Source organism: Sphaerodactylus townsendi, linkage group LG02, assembly GCF_021028975.2.
Source record: "Sphaerodactylus townsendi isolate TG3544 linkage group LG02, MPM_Stown_v2.3, whole genome shotgun sequence".
NCBI lineage: Eukaryota > Metazoa > Chordata > Lepidosauria > Squamata > Sphaerodactylidae > Sphaerodactylus > Sphaerodactylus townsendi.
In genome coordinates this window covers 143,646,524-143,666,231 of record NC_059426.1, presented here as the reverse complement: position 1 = coordinate 143,666,231, position 19,708 = coordinate 143,646,524, and positions in this window count along the sequence as shown.

Genomic DNA, 19,708 nt, shown 5'->3' with positions numbered 1-19,708 from the left:
CAGGATTTTTAGTAATTCCCAGAGCTACCTGTGTCACTTCCAGATTTTCCCCAGAAGTGACGAAACGGTATAGTAGCTGCTGTTACTGTTTTTTCCCCCTCCTGCCACCACTTGGAGAAGGGTGAACAGCTAAGGATACCTCCTGCCATAGTGGAAGGCACGGAAGCTCTGAAAAAATGGAGATGGAGAGTGGGTAGAGACCTTTCCATGCTGATTTGGTTACCCTGTCCATCCCTGCCAATTCAGATAGCCACCCGCCTGTAGCGCTCTGGAAGTACAACCGAATTCCAGACTACAAAAATCAGTTCCCCTGGAGAAAATGGCAGCACAAGTTTTTACATTCACAATTTCATGCACATTCACAGAGTCTCCCTGAGACATACACAACATGTTTTTGGTAATCTAGACAAAGGATATTTTTGAAGACAGGGTATAAACAACCCGCTAATGAAAAGGAGCCAAGAAAATCTCAACAGGAAATGAGTTGGATAATTAATGCTGAACAATTTTCATTGACAAAGCAAAAAACAAAACACCAAAAACTCTCACAAGCAAGTGGGATGGATAATGTAAACCTTGAATGATTTATGAACAACAGAAGAACTGAGGAAGGAAGCAACCTTAAGGAACGACAGTCAAATGTGTCTGCGAGTGAGACTGTTAATGTTTGTATCTGGAAGATGATTATGTCCAGGCACTGAGAATGGAATAATTCCAGATTCATAGCTGTTATTTGAAAGGAAATTTTAAGTCTAGAGGATCTGTGCTTATGCCTACAGAAAGAATAGCCAAGAACATGTGGGAATGGGGGAAAAGGGGTTTGAATAATGTACAACCATGTACCAAACACAAGGTATAGATGACAGGCTCAAGATAATGTCTTTCTGGCTGTATGCACCTGAACGCCGTCTGAATGGAAGAGGAAGAAATATCTTTGTTTCTGGGCTCCTTGGTTCAGTGAAAATAGCTCCTGGAAATGCCATTTTAGATTAGCGAGAGATGGCTGGAGAGGTGGAGATTTTATTACCTTCCTCTTTTGTGTGAAGTTTTGGAGATCGTAATGTAAGAGGGAAGCTATAAATAATCCCATCACAGCTGCAACATCATGGAGATTTAGAGTGCATACTAATAGCAGAGATCTTTGGGGTGTTTCGCTGCACAGCAAAGCTGAACAAGAAACAATTGCCTCCAGACAACAACTGAGAGATAAGGACTACCTGCCTTTCTTGACTTGCTGAATGCTAGAATGCGAGTGAAGGAGAAGGCCAGTTCCTTCCCACTAACTGCAATGAATATTCAGAAATCGTTAAACTTGGCCACACTTTCTATTATGGCCATTCCCATTTTTTCAATGGAAAATTTCAAACCAAACAGTTGAATTTGCAGAGCACAAGTCATGTTCAAGAACACTTTGGAATCACTGGAATCTCTGGGAGGTTTCAGTTTTCTTGTCAGGGTTCCAAGCAATCCATTACTACCACTGCACGTTGTTTATTTCTAAAGTCACTGCATGTTTGGTTTATTTATTTGAAGTACCACATTTGAGCGCTCAAGGAAAGAGAAGGAGAATATGCAGCATTAAAATTCAGAAAGGCAAATTTTGTATTTTGGGACTAGATTAATTTAGCTGACATCCCAAATATTTCAGTACGCCCGTCTGGCTGCCTTTCCCCATACACTGTCACAGAAAGTCTTTGTATGCCCTCACACTTGTCTTGACGATGAAGCTGTTCACAAGCTGCTGGAACCAAGCATAGGGGAAACGGGGCAGAGAGGTCACAGGCAAAAGGCTGCTGCGTGTGAAGCTTTGGAGGCAGCCGGAGTGGTATTTTTAGCTGCTCTAGATTCTCTCTGCTGTCATGGCTGGGATGTGATGCTCATTTTGTTGCCACAGGGATATGCTTAGAATATCCATCTGCCTGAACAACCAGCCTGTGCAGCAGGACCCAATTTTGCTTTGCGGTGCTGATCTTCTGCTTCCGCTATCAAGAAGCAAGGAGAAAGCTCTCCCTCCGCCACTCCTGCAGGAGACGGAAATTGTGATTAATGGGGGGAAAATGATGTTTTAGAGAAGTAATGATTTTGAACCATTCTTTAATCTCAAGCTGTACCTTAAGGCTGTGCATGGCCTAGGAGGATGAAGTGTTCTTTATTGCTTAATCAATACATTTTCTAATCATTTCTACAGTCCATGATTCAGTATTCTTTAAAGGATAAGCTAATAATTCATTTCACAGGGAACCAATGCCATATCTCGGACAGAGGATTTCATTATCTTCTTTTTCAACCCTATAATCCCCACACATGTAAGCAATTGCAAACATACTCATTTCCCAGCAGTCCCTGAGGGCCATTCCCCATATTATACAGAATCAAACCCATTTTTCCCACCAACTCAACACCTAACCAGGAGTTACAGCTAATTATGGCTCCTTACTGAGCATAATCTTTTATTATTATTGTTGGCTAATGTTGCTGTAGGCTAAATGATACATTCACACTTTATATTTTAGGTGAATGCTTCAAATGGATTTTCTGTAACATGGGAAGAAATTCCTATAGTTTTGTTCCCTCAGATTATCACTGTCTGCATTTTCGGTTGTCTTGATTAAATTATGTGGAGGAAAGTGTTATGGCTAGACTGTCTGGTCCCATGCATTAAAAGCTGCGGCATTCAATAATTCGGTGTCCCAAAAGGGCATCATGCAGGAGCTGTGACCACTAATCGGGGGTGCACATTTTTATTCCCATCTATAGGGGCACCCATGATATTTGATAAAGCCTGGATGAGAATTACAACATAGAGACAAACAGTGCTTGCATGACAGTTTCCAGTCTGCCAAGCAATGCTTTGCCTGTTTCTGACCATCCATCTCCTGTGCTGATTTTTTTTATTTTAGCATTTTTTATCACACTTTCCTCTTCAATGGGGACCCAAAGTAATTTACACTAAATAATACAATTTATCTTACTAAAACAGACAGTGTAAGGCAGAGGTCTCCCACCTTTTTGGGTCTGTAAGCACCTTTGCAATTCTGACATGGGTTGGTGGGTACAACTACAAAATGGCTGCCATGGGAGGCAGAGCTAAGCCAACCACAAAATGGCTGCCATAGGAGGCTGAACCAGTCACCAAATCTCAGGGAGTAAGGTTATGCATAACTCTAATAGTAACTTTTCATCATTTCAGACAGAAGCTCTTTTTATCAGGTTGCCTTTAAAATGAACATATTGTTTAAAAACATTTTCTTGCTTACACATAACTTACCTTCAGTCCCAGTTAAGTTCATAGTTCAGTCACACATTTAAGATTTATTTTATTTATTTATTTATTTATTTGTTACATTTATATACCGCCCTCCCCGAAGGCTCAGGGCGGTTTCCATCAAGAATAAAAGTTTAAAACATCGTATATATAATTTAACTAAAATACATAAAATACTAAACTATAGATGGCTTCAGCTCTTCTATTCCCCAGATATATGCCTTATCTGATTTTTCATCCTTGTACTGTGGCAAGATTTTTAAGCATCTGCACATCAAATCCAATCTTTAGTGGCCAGTCAGAAGCTCTACCAGTCAAAAGCTTTGCCCACTGCTTAAAAACACTTGGCGGGCTCCAGTTGTCCACAGGCACCATGGGCAGCACATTGGGTTAACCAGCAAAAATAAAAATAAAAGGTACAGAAAATGTCTTGGCTTGGGTGGGTATCCACTGGGTTGATCCATCAGGCTGCTGCCTGCGAATCATGGGCTCAGAGCCAAGGTCTAATAGGTCTTTTGTTTCTGTTCTTAGGTTCACACCCAAGGATTGTATCTTTGGTTCACGCTCAGGGGTTGAACTGAAACGCATCTTCCTTATCTGAACTACTGTAATTATTTGACACTCATTTTTGGAACTGGATATATAGCCACTAGAATTTCATTTCTTATCTTTAGCTGGAATGATGATTACAACCCGTGTTTGGAAAGGACAAGTACTAAACTGGTCACTCCTATTGCAGGCTTGTCCCCCCCCCCCCCCCCCAGAACTGTCTGTCTAACAAAGGCTGAGTCATAGCAGCAGGAAGCAGTGATATAGGAAATTTCATTCTAATATTATTTCTTCCACATATTTCAGTCCCAGTGGATTTCAGTCTCCTGAGACGTCAAGGCCTTATTCAATTTGCAGCAGAGGAATAAACCCAGCAGGCAGTGAGACATTAGCTTTGCTCTGACAGCTCATGAGAGAAAGTGGTTGTCACATAGCAAGGGAAACATGAGGCAATTTACTGGAATTTTGCTAGACCTGTAAACAGATTCTCCGTATCATGCCTTGGTCTCTGAGAGAAATCACACCTACAACAGTCAGTTGAAAACAATGAAAACGAAAGGATGGTGATATAGCTAGACACATTCCAAGAACAATGAAGAAACATACGGTGGAATGAAATGTTATTAAAAGTGTGTAGGCGATGCCTTCTGCAGGATTCACATCTTCTCCTGTTTAAACTTAGCATTTAATCATTGTCATTGTCCACAGTACAGTAAGAAGGCATTGCTTTCTAACAGTTCCCTTCTTCCACTGCAGATCCCTTCCTTTGCTCTCTCAGCTGTTTCTAAGGGTCTCCTGACCTGAGGGAGAAAAACACTTTTGGCAAGGCCGTGCCTGTGTGTGTGTGTGTGTGGGGGGGGCTACAACAGGAGGGCAAAGTCCCACCCCATGTAGTCTGGATAGTTGGATGCAGCAGTATTTTTCATACAGGGTAAAAAAATACTGAACAAAAAAATGTGCTAGTAAAAAAAATTATGTTGGTACAGGGGCTTATATAGGAAAAAAGGCACCCAGGCAAGTCCTCACAATTTGCACCCCCAAGTAATTTTTTAAAAATACCTTGGCCTCCACACCCCCACAGCTGTCCCCCATCCAAACTCTCCCCACCTCGCCGCTCCCCTGCAAAAATCCCTCATAATTTTTTATTTCCCACTGGAGATCGATGGTGGGCAGAGGTGGGTAGTTCCAAGTGGGCTTTTGGCCGAGAGAGAGCTCAGGGCTGGAGCCCATGCGGGTGGGCTGTGCAGGGGTGACCCAGGCAGTGTGGCTCAGCTGGAGCTTTGTGGGGATGATGGGATTGTGGCCACTGGCAGGGAGGCTAGGAGGGCCATGCTGAGGCTGTATCCGCTTCCTTCCTCAGCAGAGGCTGCACTGGTTCTGCGCATGAAGCACTTCCTGAGGACTGCTTGGCTCTGACCTTTTGCTGCTGGGCCTTGGAGAGGACTAGAGGCGGGGTGGGCTGGGCAAATGGCGTGGCAGGCCAGGCGAGCGGGAGGCAAGTGGAGCAGGCTGGGCAGGCAAGCGGCGCGGGTTGGGCAAGCAGGTGAGTTTGGCTGGGGGCTGGACATGGGTGGGAAGGAGGCAAGTGGCGTGGGCTGGATGAGCAGGTCGAGGCAGGCAAGTGGCGGGCAAGTTCAACTGGGGGTTAGGCATAGGAGGGAGGGGGCAGGACCCAAATGCACCCCCCTACATGACCCAGGTGAATGGCGCCTGGGTCCTCTGCCCCTTTCCCCCTTGATATGCCATTGTGTTGGTGAAGCAACAAAGTTGTGTGGGGACCCCCAGAACTGTTGCCATTTGGGAGCCAATGGGAAGCAACAGCTCCATGGGGAAGCAACCTCTGACTCCTGACCCCTAATGAGCCACACTGAAGCAAAAGTGTAGAAGGCATCAAAAGAAAAGGCAATGAGCAACTCAGATGGAATCGGAGGAACCTAAACACAGGCTTTTATGGTGGATTTGTGTCCTCTCCAAAGGTGCAGACACTCATTGGTCATCACAAGAACCTTGGAAGGGAAATTAATGAATGGGAAAACATTTGGCCCCAAGATCAAATACAAAACGTCCCCTTCAGCTTGCATCAGCCAGTCCATAATATTATGCCTCCCTTTCATATTTCAATCAAGCAGCAAGCATCACACAAAACTGGATTTTGAGGGCCTAGACTGGACCAATATGTATTATTTCTTTGAAGGGGAAAGCAAAAATGGAAAGGGGCATTCCTCCTTTTCCAAACACTGGCCTCAGAGGGTCAGCCCTATGGCTTTGGGAGCACAAATGATGTCATCCGTCGACTGTCCTGTGCGCACCCCCACCCCCAATTCAAGGGGAGAAAAATCATTAAGCATTGCAGTAAGAGCTGATTCAGGCCATTGGGGTTTAGTCGGCTCAGAAAATGCGTTTGGGAGGGATGATGGAGGGGAGATTGCAGAGTATGCTCACTGCTGACCTGCTGAATTATGACTTTAATGCAGTCACTTTAATAACTTGCTGTAGCTCCAACCACCAGATGCAATTTATGGCAGAGCAGGCGCCCAGGCGTTTTTCTTTCTCTGAAGACTAAGCAGATCTCTGATTACAATCCCCCTCCCCCAAGTCCATTACTTCTCCCTGCTTGCTCTGCTAATGGAAAAATGTTCTGTGTCTGTGTGATTTTTCTTCCCTCAAGCCTTGTTTTCAGGAAATGGTGGAAAATGAGAAAAGAATGCACATGACCGAACAAAACCTCCTCTCCCCCACCCCCCCTTTCCTCTTAAGAACATTCCGATTTCCTCCTTGGAGCCAATCTCTCTTTCTTACTTTCTCTAGCTGCAGCTTTTTTTTTTTTTTTTAAAAACAAATTGGGTAAGCAAAGACAAGACATATAAAAGAGAGATTTCTGCAAAAAGGAGCAGCAGACAGAAAATGTTTAGTTCATTTGCCTTTTTGCCCAGTGGAAACCTGAACATTTTAGGAAGTCGTTTGTGAAGTCATGGAGCCTGGGAGGACCAGTGAAGAGCACAGCTATTTACAGACAAACCTATTTGGAATCTTTATTACATGTTATGAATCTCATGGAGAAACAAATGGCCGCCAGTGCCAGCCTTTAGTTCAAACACAGAACTGGCCTGGGAGAACTGTAGCAGATCAGAGGCAGAGCCTGGAAGAATCTGGACTGTAAGAGCAGACACCAGGGAAGAATCTTGTGGGTTGGGAACAACTTCTGAGGAGGAGGCTGGCGAGTTCGCAGTAGAGTCTGTGAGAAGCTGGAAGGCCTTGGCTTTTCTCCCTGGTTATTCTGATCAGTAAAATTGATTCCAACCAGTAAAAATACTGCCTGTGGCCGATTCTACATATAGCTATCAACCTGTTTCTTTCCTAACTGTATTTCCTAGGTGATTGAAGCATATCTCATGAGCATATCACAAACTCCTGGGCATTTCAAGGGCATTCCTGGACAACTCCATGAAGTAAAGAGAATTACACGCTCTCTATTTAACCTTAATAAATAAATAACCTCACAAGGCTGTTGTGAGAGGATAAAGTATAAGAAAGGAGAACAGTGTATATTGCCCTTAGATTCTCAGAGAAAGAACAGAATAAAAATGTACTAAGCGAATAAATGTAGCTGTAAAAAAAAAAGGGGGGGTTATCTGGTTCTTAGGGTTATGAATATAGTGTGCAACTGATCTATTACCTTCTTAGTTAGGTATGAGGTCCTTCCACAATTTCTCTCTTGTTCATCGAGTAATTTGTACTACCCTCCCTTTTCAGCTACAGGAGAAAAAATTGTGATAAATGTGTCACAGGGAGATCAATAAAATTCAGTCTCTTTTTCACACCAAGAATGAAGATAATACAAAAAGATAATCAGCCATCCTTCACTTAAGATGAGTTTAGCAAAGACGGGTCAGTCCCTTTTGGTGTGTCTGTCTTTTGGGGATAAGAATAAATTTCTAAATCATTTTACACCTCTACTGGTTTCTTTCCCCAGAGTGCTTTGTTCCATCTGCAGGAGTGAACAATGGCACCTTTCAAAGAGCTTCTAAAACTGGCCTCAAATATTAGGCTTTTATGATTTAAATGTTTACTACCAAGTCAAACAAGTGCTATTTCTAATGATTTGGATTGTGAGCCAGCAGAAACTCTCTTGAATAACATCTACCTTCTTGGTTCCACTAGGAAAGCATTTTTCCTCAGCGTTGAAATCAGCAAGATTGTTGCATCATACACAATACCTCTTGCTCAGTAGAGATATGTAGAAAGCAAGGTCATAGGAATTTGATAGCGTAACCATAAATTATATTCCAGAAGGCTAGCTGTCTTTGCCAGCTGCAGCCCAAACAATGTTTTGTTTCAAATTCTAAAGCAATTTAAACATGTGTCTGGAATTAACAGTGTTTCTCAGTCAATTCTGCATCAAAATAACTCTCCAAATAGCTATAATGCTAATCTTTCCACTGTGTGTGTACTACGGCCCTGTGAGAGACTTCAGGAGCTATTCACATTCCTCTATCAGTTCTTTCACCTGCCCTGTTCTTTGCTTGCAGGACTCTAGTTCTTCTGTCCATCACAAACGGATGAGGAAGGCAGGTGAGGAGAGGACAAAGAGTTGGTTTTTATACCCCGGTTTTCTCTACCGAAGGGAGTCTCCAAGTGGCTTACAGTCACCTTCTCTTCTCCCCTCACTCCCCAACAGGCATCTTGTGCGGTACATGGGGCTGAGAGAGTTTTGAGAGAACTGTGACTGACCCAGGTTGCATGTGGAAGAGTGGATAGTCAAACCTGGTTCTCCAAATTAGAGCATGCCACTCATGTGGATGAGTGAGGAATTAAACTCGGTTTGTCAGATTAGACAACTCTGGCTCCCCAGTGAAGAGGTCTGGGCTTATCAGTGGAGTATCTGCTTTGCATTCACAAGGTTATGAGTTCTTGTGTATGTCCATTCATAGCCACTAACCTAATTTATCGACCTCACATGGGGGAACTTGAAACACCTTTATGCAAATAGGCATTTAGATGAATAGGGTTCCACTGTGGTTGCAGATGACCAAACAGTTCAATTAGAACATTAATAGAAAGATCCATTATGTACATGCATCTTATAATGTGCATGTACATCTGCATGACTTGTTCATATATCCACCTGCACTTTGGCAGCACTGTCTCCCAAGATCCATGAAAGCCTTGTTGAAATGAATGTCATTGAAACAAATGTCAGAATGTGTTGAGTCACTGGCCACCTTTTTGATTGGCTTATGCAGTCATACATAATGCTCAGGAACATGCCAGCACACCTATGCAAGATGCATGGGCAGACCCACCCCGGAGTCAGGTGCGCCGTTGTTCTTTAATTGATCCTCAGAACAATTCTGTGACAAATATTGTGATTTTCTCCAATTTAAAGATGGGCATAGTCTAATACCATATCCGGCCAAGGATGTGGTACAGATAAATGTCACACGATTCTGCGAAGATTTTTCCTTTTGTTTGTTTCCTGAATCAGAGAACTGATTAAAAGCCACTTTGCTTCCAACTCACAGTGACTTTTAAACGGCTCTGCAAAAACTCTTGCATCAGAGGTGGGGGAGCTGGAAGTGTTTTCACTGCAGAATAAACATATGGGCTGTAAAGCCTGTGATTCAGAAGATTCAGCTGCAATATTCCCCGCCCTGTTGCCATAGGTAACCAGCCTCTGCAAAACACTATTTACCCTGGAATGCAAGGAGACTTTTGTTAACCCTTTCCTAACAAAAATTATCCCACAAAAGCAAAATAAAATGTTGCTAGCATGAAGTTGCCTCAATTCCTTTTCTTGGTAGGGTTCCTGATATTCAAGGCCCATGGCTCAGTGGCAGAGGATACAATTTGTATGCAGAAGGTCCATGTTTATTCCCATGCATCTCCAGTTAAGAGGACCAGGCTGAAAGTGATTTGAGGGCCTGCAAAGTCTTTGCTTCTTCTCCTCCCCCTGTGCTGCTGATGAATTAGTATACTCTTTTTTTTGGTATGCCAGAATGGCAGGGGTACTCGAGCACCTGCCTGAGGCAGCACAGTTCACCCAATACAGAGTGTACAGATTGGCTCTGCTCCCCCTTCCCGGAAATAGCCATATGTGAGTTGTGTCCTTCCCATCCCAACCTGCATCTCTTCCTCAAAATGGCCAATAGTACTCCCAGACTATTTCAGGTCAGGAAAATAGCACTGGAGTAGGGAGGCTGAAGGCCCTTCCCCAAGCATACCCTGGTCCCAGTCCAAATCAGGTGACACACATGAGGGATTTCAGAATCTGTACATCACATCTGACATGATACGCAAACCCAGTCTGTGTACTCCATGTGTGAATTGTATAAGTTAGAGCAAGGGTGTCCAACTTTGGCGCTTCAGATGTTCATGAACAAAATTCCCATCAGCCTCTGCTGGCATGGCCAATTGGACACCTCTAAGTTAGAGCGTTGATTAATCTAGCTCGGTGTTCTCTGTTCTCACTGGCAGCAGCTCTTCTGGGTCTCAGGTAGAGAAAAAACTTTCCCAGTACCTGCTGCTTGAAAAGTTAGTGTGGCATAGTGGTTAGACTGGGATTTGGGAGACCCAGGTTCAAATCCCCACGATGCCATGGAAACTTGATAAGTGATCTTGGACCAGTCACACACACTCAACCTAACCCGCTTCACACAATTGTGGGAGTAAAATGGGAGAACAGGAGAATTATGTAAATTACTTTGCGTCCTAGGGCTACCAGCCTCTTCTCTCAGTTCCTGGAAGTTTGGGGTGGGGCGGAGCATGGGAAGCTGAAGCATCAATTGGCACTTCTAGGAATCTCCCAAAACTCCAAGGTAAAACCACACAATTTTAGGAACTTCCTAGGACATCATTAAGTTACTTAACTCCCTTCTCCCTCAATTACCTCCTTTCGCTTGTTCAAGCAGTGGCAGAAACTGGGAGGCAACAAGGAGAGGTCTCCCACTGTTCCTGTTATCCCCACTGGGGAGAAAGACGAGATATAATTATGTAAACAAATTTATTCAGTGGACTTTCTACATGCATACCGTGGGATGTACCATTGAGCCCCACCCGTTACAGTGGTCCCAGAGGTGGAAAAATCCTAACCGAGGGTGGTGCTATCTTTCCTCATGACAGAACTATGCTTTCCTGTGTATTGTTGAAGGCTTTCACTGCTGGAATCACTAGGGAGTTGTGGGTTTTCCGGGTTGTACGGCTGTGTTCCAGTAGTATTTTTTCCTGACGTTTCGCCTGCATCTGTGTCTGGCATCTTGATACTACTGGAAAAATACTACTGGAACACAGCCACACAACCCAGAAAACCCACAACGCCCAATACTGTCCTGCCTCAGCCCATCAGCTGAAATGAGCATGATGCGTTTTTCACAGATTAGCTACTGCAGATGGGTGGCAAGGAGCATATGCTTTGAATTCTCTGCCAAGTGCACAGGTTCTCCAGCTTACAGTTCTAAACATTTAGTACAAATTTCTTTTAATCATTCCCATCAAAGGCCATGTTTCTGCATCTTGATTAGCTAACAAGCATGCATTTAAGTAGGTGGAAATCTTTTAAGGAAACATTTAATATAGTTCACATCTCCACAGAACAAGGTAAACTGACTTAGTGCTTGGCCATTTTTTTTGGAAGACCATTTACCTGGTGAAGTCCTGTGGCGCTTGGCACTCAGGTGCAGGAAGCTTTCAAAGAGCTTAGCTTAATTGTTGCTGACACATGGGGGCAGGTGTGGCTTATCTGCCTTCACCCCTCCCTTCTACAGCCCTGACCTTCCTTTTTTCACACCTGCAGCTCCAGATTGCTGACTTCAAAGCAATGCAGATATCGCTCAAGGAGTTCTCAATATTTCCCTCTCATTCTTGGCAAGAGTGCATTTTTGGCCTATTTGCTTGCATTTGCTCCCCAAGCATTTTGTCAGTGAAATGGATACACGTACTACGCAACCCTTCTGAGAACATAAGAGGAGCTTTGCTGAGTCAGGCAGTGCTCCAACTAGGCCAGTGTCCTGCCTCTAGAGTGGCCAACCTCCAGGTGGTGGCTGGAGATCTCCCACTATTACAGCTGCTCTCCAGGCAATAGAGATCAGTCCCCCTGGTGCAAATGGCTGATTTGGAAGGTGGACTCTATGGTGTTAGAGGTCTCTCCCCTCCCCTCCCCAAACCCTGCCCTCCTCAGGCCCCACCCCAAAATCTGCAGGTATTTCCCAACCCAGAGCTGGCAATACTACCTGTCTTACACAGTTGCCAACTGGTTGCCCAAGTGGGCCTAAGGGCTGAGGCTTTCCCCTGAGTTTGCTTCCTGATATTGGTATATAGAGATATACTGACTCTGGATGAGGAAGTTAACAAATACACCCTTTTCTTATGATTCAGTTGTCACTTGGAGAATAGGGTTGCTTAAGATGTCTAGTTGATAGACTCTAACTTCTGCACTACGCTTACTGCATGCTTGCCTGGTTTATTTACTACTCGATGGTTTAAGGGTCACTTTCAGTAACAAATGCAAAATTATCTTCCATCGAACGTTGAGAAAACGTACAGTGTCAGGCATTTGATCTACAATGGGAAAAAAAGGCAGATTTCTCCCCTCCTTGCTTACAGCATTCGTTAATGCAATTGTGCCAAATGTTAGGGTTATTGCTTTTAAGGCTTTAAGCGGCAGGTAATAGGTCTGGGGCTTTCAGAAACTAGACAGGCCACCAAAAGCAGGCAGGAGGCAATCCAGTCTGACTGGAAGCCAGGAGTGTGATGGGAGGCTCTGGTATGACCAGGAAATGAACCCAGAAAGAGCCACAATGTTGAGTGCCAAGCATGCAGATTGTTCCTTGATCTGAAAGGCTGCAATATACTCTCCTTCTGCCACTTCTGCTATTCATTCAGATGCTGTTGCACAAGATCCAGCTATTACGGGGGAAGGACTTGTGTTTATTTCCACACTGTTCAGTCCTTCTGTGTGCCCTTCCCATTGTTTCCTTCACCCCTTTCACCCCTTGGCTGCTGATTCTTCTTCTTTCCTTGATTAGTCACACTGGTGATTTCACCCATTTAAGGGTCACACAATTAGCATGGCAGAATCATGACATTATAGAGGCAACCAGTTTCAGCTGCGTCATGATATTGCTGAGGCCAAGTTAGGGCACTTTAAATGAATATGGACTTTTTTTTGGCAAGAAGCAGCAAAAAACCCAAACTCATTAAAGAAGAGTCCATTGTGCACATCTGCATCCTACGGAAGATTCATTTCAGAAAGCAAAAGGGAGAGGCTCTGTCCCTATTGGGGATGTACCTAAGGGCCCACCAGACAGGAAGTGTGTCTTTAAGCACATCACAATGAATGTCCAAAGTCAGCACCTTGGTCAGCATGTTATGCTGCCAGAATCAAGGCTAGGCCAGTCTAGGACTCAGCTGGGGATCCAACTGGGACATGGACTCTTGTGCCAACACTAGTCAGCTAGCAGATGGGTTTTTCCTCCTAATCACTGGTGGAAATCTCTGGAAAAGGGATTCCCTGGATGGCTGTTTCCCAAGATGGTCTATGATGTGGGTCCCTCCCATCTGATATTCCTATGCTGATATCAGTGTCTGGGTCTCTTCAAGAGATTCACTGCAGACATTTCCTGGCAAGGGAGACCCACCGGCAGACATTTTGTGGTATGAGGATATACAGGCTGGGGAGTCTGCCAGGAATTTTAGGAGGGGAATTTAGAGATGTCTTGTCGTAGGACCTGGTAATGCCATTTTGAATAAAATTGTTGATTATAATATTTTCTCTCAACCCTAGATATTGGGCCACACAGTGTCTGCGAATCTGTGCAGTCACAATTGCATGGCTTTGGAGACTGGCTGTTCACCCTAAAACAACAACGTGGCAATTAACTGTGCTAGAATGTAAAATGTAGTTGAGCTGCTAGCACCAATTATTGCCTCCTGTCTCCCATTTATCCGTGCAGCAGTTAGCACGCACAGGAATGCAGAAATGATGCCATTAAGCATGTGGGAGAGCTGATGTCCTTAGAACTGCAAAGCTGTGAAGTCACAAAGAGTATAAAATATCTGCAATACTGCATGCCATAAACTATCCAGGGAGAAGTGAATTTCCTGTAAGACTCTGAATCCTTTTTGTTGACTTAATCGTGATCCCTGAGTTGTTTTCTCAAGGGTTATTTTAAGGCATCAGGCTGGAGGAGAGGGGAGGATTCAAACCTGTGTTAGGAAAGATGGCAGAGGGGCAGGAACGTGGATAATCAACCAGTGTTTTAATTACTAAAAGGGGAAATTCCAGAGTCGCACCTGCCTGCAAATGTTCTCTGCTACCTGGAAATTCCTCACTTAATTGCAGATTGGAAGATGTGCATGCTGACTGACTACTTAGGAGTAAAAGACTATATACCTGTGCAGAGCATTTGCAATCTTGGCATTCAAAGCAGGGGTTATTCTTGGCTCAATTTTATTTAGATCTCCCAAATACCTTGCTCTTCTTTCCTGTAGAGATAGGCAGTGAGGTTTAAGACTGCTTGATAATATGCCCCTCAGCCCATTGGCCTTCTTCTGTGTAGTTCATTTCTTTAGTGCAAAGTTCTGGAAATTAAGCCTGCTTGAAAATTCTTGTCTCTTCCAATTTTGGGGCAGCTGAGGACAAGAACTTGACAGTGGTTGCTCACAGGTGTGTAGTTCATTTATTTACTTCATTTTTACCCTGCCCGTCAGCCCAATAGGGGTCCAAAATGGCCCATATCATTTTCCTCTCCTCCATTTTTACCTGCAAGGGAAATTTTTCCAACAAAGGGAAGGTAAATCTTCTGCCTCCAGGGATGCAATTCTATGAATGCTTCCTGAGACCAAGCCTGACTAACACAGTGAGAGCTACTCTAGAGTAAACATGACTGCATGATCAGCTAACTAGCAAGGATGGTTTGAAAACTCCTGATGCATATCAGAGACACAGACAGAGACAGAGAGAATGCAAGAGAAGCTGGAATAGCCAGCACCAGGGCCTGAAAGGGTTACTGCAGCCAGTACAGCTGCATTCTTTGGCAGCCGACAGTAGGCAAAACACAAGTGTGAGACAGTGAGGTCAGCGGTCCCTTCCATCGCCCAGGGCCCCTTGCCTGACAATGTCGGCATTCCAATACCTTCTGGCTTGCCATAATAAAAGCCTTCATTGCTCAGATTTCCCCATCCCCTTGGATTAAGCATGTGAAGTTAAATACGAGTGTGTGTATGTGTGTGTGTGTATATATATATATATATATACACACTCACAAACACAGCCTGGCACACAAGCGCATAACAATGTGCTCAAAATAGACTGATGGGAAACTGTCTGCAGCTGTTGCTGCATAACACTTGCTATCTGTGTCAAGCTCATCAGAGAGAGAAGGTTACAGGAAGCACTGTTTGGGAGACGCGGGTTGCCAGGGAGAGAGGTGGGAGCCCTAGTCCCTGCAGCCAATGGAAATAGATAGAAATTGCCAGAGAAAGGGAGAGGGGGGAAGGGAGACTAACAATGGTTGGAAGCACAAGATATTGGTGCCACAAATATTGAGGGTTTGATAAAGAGGATCTGACACCAACTTAAAGAAGTTTATAAGGCATAATTAGCCCTGGTTGGTAAAAATGGAACCACTGGATACACATGATACATTATGGATGCTGAGGATGCAAAAGAGAGCCCTCGCCATCACGTTCTGCTTCTGGGATACTTGTGGGAAAGGCTGCTGGTTTCAAGTCAGAAAATGCTAACTGTCAGATGTAGTAATGAAGATATTTTTTGTTATTCAGGGCAACACAAACAGCCTACCTGTCAAAATTGTTTTGTGAAGGGTGGCTGTATTTGTTTGCACTGACAGCAAAGCAGTTTTGCTGTTTCCAACCAGGGAGAGAAAACTCACAGAATCCTTAGTTGTGATTCATAGAACGTTTGTTCTCTTCAAGGCCTATTCTTTACAAATGCTGGCGGCAAAATGAGACCATGTATAGGGCTACTGAGTCACAGACATGCATATGTAGGCCACTTCATGGTATGGATTGACATGCTTATGTATTTGGGAAGCTGGAGTATCGGGGTAGTTTCTGGACTGCACTTTCAGTTCACACAGGGTGAATATCAACAAGCCCATCCAATGATCTGTATGAACTGAATGTCTGCCTGAGTGTACCTAGTTTCCGAAGGGATCACTGTGTTGGTCTTCAGTAGAAACAAAGGGCTTCGTGTTCTTGTCCCTTGACTACCAAGCCAACACAGAAGAAGTTCCCTGAAAGAAGAGAATTTGAAAACAACCAGTATGACAGCAAATAAATCTTAATTTTGTTTCATCTGTTCTCCCAAGAGTTCTCGGCATTTTTATCCGCACAACAAGAGACAGTGGTTGTGATTTCCATAAATGGAAGGGATTTCTGCCAGAACAACACAACTTTTGTGCCTCTCCCTCCCATTGTAGTCCAAAATGCTCCTCAAAAGACTGTTCCTGCCGTGGAAGGGAAGAGTCATCAACAACAACAACAACAAAATCCTTCCTCCTTCCATCAATGGAAATCATCTGTAGGATCTAAAGTAGCAGCTGGCTCTAATTTACTCAATAAGTATTGTGGCTGCATAGCAGTGGCATAGCTACAACGAGGACACCCGGGGACAAACGCCCCTGGGGGCCCCTGTTGAGTCATGTGGGGGTGGAAAATCACCTCCCCACAATTCTGGCTTAGCTGCATGCCCCCACGCCCCTCCTCCTCCTTCCTCCCTTTCCCAACCAGGCCAGGCAGAGGACACTGCTGGGCACCCCACCCCGCTGCCGGCTAAGTGAGGTCCGGGGGGCTGGGGGGCCAGGGCCTATGGGGGGGCAGGAAATCTTGGGAGTGTGCCCTGGCTCCATTTTCCCTAGCTATGCCCCGGCTGCATAGGGAGTTGAATGTGGCCTTCCTAATCCAAGTTCAACACTCCAGCAACTGCACCCCACTGCTTCAAAATCTGAGATTGGCTTTTCTGGTGGACTCCATGTCCATACCTTTCTGTCCGTCTATTTGCTCTTTTATACTTGACCTGTCAAAGGGTTTGATCTAGTGAATTCCTAGAGGCTGTCCTTGGCTGAGTTATCTCCCCTTCCTTTGGCCCTGGACAGAAAGATCTCAAACCTTGGAAAGCATCAAAGGGTAGAAGGCAGGGCAGAGCGGAAAAAATAGCCTGCCCTGTAAAAGCAGCTGGTCTTCCCCAGAGGCATGCCAGGGCCCCGCAGACAAGTTTAGATTGCAAAATCCTAATCGGGTGTTGGAAGGGGGCGAGGCCAAAAGTTTAATGTAGGATAAAACTGCAAACCCCTTAAATCTCTTCATGTTTGGCTTAACCTTGCCTTGTCTTTGGAGAGATAGCACTAAGAAAGGATGAGCCTGCATTAATAACAGGATTCTCTCCCTCTCTCTCTCTCTCTCTCTCTCTCCCTCCAACCCCTACCACTATTACTAAAACCTATCCTTGCAAGTAAATCTTCCATATTGACTGCTAGCTCTAGAGGGTGGGGAACAGACATTTCCCTTTCTACTCCATTCATGCAATTGTGACCAAGCCAAGAGCCAAAATTATCTTTGGTGGAGTGTGTTCACTTTAGTTTGGATTGAATGCAGTCCCTGGTGATTCTTTGTTGAAAATAGATTCACAGCACTTCAGCTGCTGCTGGGGAAGGAAGGACTAGAGCTGGTAGATTGCAGAAGGATCTAGTGCCATCTAGCTCTGCCTTGAATGTCACATTCCCTTTTTCATGCAGAAAAGCCTGGATACTGCAGTGATCTGGCCGGCAAAGTGCAAAGGACCCAGGTTGCTGTGCTGGCCCTTTTGACCCCTGTGCAAGTCAAAGGCAGTCTGTGGTCCTGTCCTCCTTTCTGGAGGTCCAGCTGTGCAGCCCAGATTTCCTTGCACCAGGTCAGTGCTTCACTTGGAGCATTCTGTGACAAGGTAAAACAGCAACTCAATAGGGAGGTTCTGAGATACCATCTGTTACACTCACTCAGAGGTGTACTGGGGGGAAATGGCACCCGGACCAACACCTGCTCCGGGCACCCCACAACCCCCACGCCCCCTGCCCCCCCACTCCATTTACCTTAGCTGCCAGGAGCTGTCCTGGGCAGCCTGGCGGAACCTGTTGTGGGCCACCCCTCAGCCTGGCCCCACCAGGTTGCTTCTTCAGCTGGTGGAGGCTTTGCCCGCTGAAGGAGCAGCCTGTTGGGACTGGACCAAGGGGTGCCTGGCAGGCACATGACAGGCTGCTGGCCTGGCTGTTCCTGTGGGTTGCCCCTTGGCCTGGCCCTGCTGGCTGAAGAAGCAGCCTGGCAGGGCCAAGCCGAGGGGCAGCCTGTGGCAGGCTTCCAGCCTGGCTGCTTGGAGCAGCTGGGCCAGGAGCCTGTCACGGGCCTGCCAAGCACCCCCACGTGATCTAATGGGGGCACCCGGAGTCAATTGACCCCCCATGTTCCTCTGGCAGATACACCACTGCACTCACTATTAGTCCATATTTTTGCAACTGGGCAAAGTACAGATTCCCATCTTCGTGACCTTTGCTGGAATCTTTCTTGTTTGTGAGCCTTAATTTGTATGTGAAATCAAGAGATTATTTTCTGCAGGTTGAGAGACTTGCCTGTAATATTACAACATCACAACATTTCTGTTCTCCAAACAACTGCAGGGTTTGGTAACAAGACAGATGGGCGGATCTGGATGAAAAAGCATCCTAGGGAATCAGGCCTGTTCTTGCTACTTTCAACCTTCAGGATAAATATTGACCTCCCCTCCCCCATTTGGCCAGGGGTTGTATTGTGTGCGGGTGGAGGATTTATTTGTTGAGCAAGGGCTGCGTTTCATTTTTTGACAGGCCTAAACAAAGGTGTCAGCCAAAGAGGAGCAGCTGCTGAGGGGCGGAGGCTTCACACTCCAGCACCACCAGGCCGCTGCTGCTCTAGAGTCGGGTTGGTTTTGATTATTAGAAAGTGTTATTTAGAGGGGACCGAAATTACACTGCAGATTCCTGGGGCTTAGTCATCCGAAGCGGGAGGGGAGATGTCAAAGAGGAAGCTGCCTAGCGCCAGCTGTATTTATTAAATCTCCAGACAAAGGAAACTTCCAAACAGTGTACTGTATTTAGGGAACAAATTGCGTGTGTGTGTTTGTGTGTGTGTATGCACCCGTGTGCATGTGCGCTAGTGGGGAGAACATGGTAAAAAGCAACTCCCAGCTCAGTAAACAAGACAGTGGCAGAAACAACCTTGCCAGTATTTGATGAGCAAGAGGTGGCTTGTTAAGGAAAAACTGGGTGTGGTGGAAAAGCAGATGTCACCTTTCTGTGGGGGCCACATTGGGGAGTTTTGATTACATGATCGCTGTAATCCATAAATAGCCTCTTTGACAGGAAGGGGAAGGTAAAGCAGAACATGGAGGACATGATGCTAAGGCATGGATCTTTGCCAGAGGTGATAGTGAGAGTCTATCGAGCAATGAAGAACTGCCAGAAGATCTCCAAGAAAATGCTACTAGAACACGGCCATTCAGCCTGGAAACCACACAACACCCCAGATCTCCAAGTGCTTTGCAGAAATCTATGGATTAATTCAAGTGGGGTGATTGTTTTAGTCAAAGCAAAAGTTCAGTGGAACCATAAGTGACTACCAACATTTGTCTTGTGTTAGACAGAGCTCAGTTCTTCAGGTGCAAAGAAACCCCTTCATTAAGCATTAAACAGCTCAGCTGATTCCATGGAGAAGCTGAATGGTTAGCCACAGGAGGAATTGCTGACACATGAAAGTGGAAAGATAATTTTATAAAGAGATTGTTACAACTTGGGCACCAAGTGAAGGAAAGTCAGGTCAGGAAACTCCTGCCTAGGTTATAAACAAATGTGTACATTGGGAATATAACAA